A 1,471-nucleotide genomic window follows, 5' to 3' on the forward strand; every position below is an offset into this window, starting at 1 on the left:
GCAAAGAATACTAAGGAAAAAAGAGAGCAAGGACAATTTTGCTGTAAGGCTATTATTTGACAAGCAAGTAAGATCAACAGGCCAAAGTAAATGGTTGGAAGAAAAAGCACAATGAAATTCATCATTTTGTCATAAAGTTTCATAGATAAAACAACAAAATCCAACCTGTCTAGATCAGGGGTTGGCCAACTGCAGCCTGTGGCTGCCTGAGGTCAGGAGTTTGAGACAAGCCTGGCCAACATGATGAAACCCTGTCTCTACTAATAATACAAAAATTAGCTGGGTGTGGTGGCACACGCCTGTAATCCCAGGAGGCTGAGGCAGGAGAATCACTTGAACCTGGGAGGCGGGAGGCAGAGGCTGCGGCGAGCCGAGATCACACCATTGCACTCTAGCCTGGGCGACAACAGCAAAACTCCATCTCAAAAAAAAAAAAAGTTTTACTGAAAGGCGGAGGGATCCATTTGTTAGCACACTGGCTGTGGCTGCTTTTGCACTATAATGGCAGAGTTGAGCAGTTTCAGTGGAGACTCTATGCTCTGCAAGCCTGAAATATTTACTGTCTGGCACTTTACAGAAGATATTGGTTGACTACTGGTCTAGATAATTAGAAAGGTTAAATAAGAATTTTTTTTCAGGTTAGATGGGTAACATGCCAACTCCGTAACAAGGTTCAGAAGGTGTCATATCTCACACATGCATGTAAACACTCGATGGTCATGCCCATGAACTACAAAAGGATCATTAAATCAGAATTTTGGCCGGGTGCAATGGCTCACACCTGTAATTCCAGGACTTTGGGAGGGCGAGGTGTGTGGATCACCTGAGATCAGGATTTTGAGACCAGCCTGGCCAACATGATGAAATTCCGTCTCTACTAAAAATATGAAAATTAGCCAGGCATGGTGGCACACGCCTGTAATCCCAGCTACTCAGAATACAGAGGCAGGAGAACCACTTGAACCCAGGAGATGGAGGTTGCAGTGAGCCAAGACCATGCCACTGGACTCCAGCCTGGGTGACAAGGCGAGACTCTGTCTCAAAAAAAAAAAAAAATCACAATTTTGTTCAAAGCAGGTTAGATTAAACATTTTGAAAGCGGAATTCATGGGTTCACGTGCGGCGTGACCAAAAACAAACAAACAAAAAAAACCCCAAAAATCAGAAAGCTGAATTCACGTATTTCATTATCATGGATATTGATTGATTGTCCATCTCTTTGGCTGGGCTGTCTCTTACTCAGTAGATTAGTGGGCTGACATTTTAATCCGAAGTCATGAAATTATAAAGCTGGTCAGTTTATTTATTTTGAATATCTTGAGAGCTGGGATAAGAGAGTGGTATATCCCATTTCTTATTCAAAGATCAAACTTTAAATTTCCTGACTCCTTCATTGTGAACATGAACCAAATCATCATGTCAGTATTTAACAGGGGCAACTTTCCTTTTAGCATTGAAGGTACATCATTTC

General features: G+C 42.1%; 1 non-coding gene across 1 annotated transcript; it reads right to left on the reverse strand.

Annotated features, from left to right (window-relative positions):
- Positions 1–637: 637 nt before the first annotated feature.
- Positions 638–742, reverse strand: LOC115936145 (small nucleolar RNA U13). The gene has a single exon (XR_004071723.1). It is a non-coding gene; the product is annotated as a small nucleolar RNA U13 (small nucleolar RNA).
- Positions 743–1,471: the final 729 nt, after the last annotated feature.

The sequence above is a fragment of the Gorilla gorilla genome, chromosome 8 (genome assembly GCF_029281585.2).
Source record: "Gorilla gorilla gorilla isolate KB3781 chromosome 8, NHGRI_mGorGor1-v2.1_pri, whole genome shotgun sequence".
NCBI classification, from domain to species: domain Eukaryota; kingdom Metazoa; phylum Chordata; class Mammalia; order Primates; family Hominidae; genus Gorilla; species Gorilla gorilla.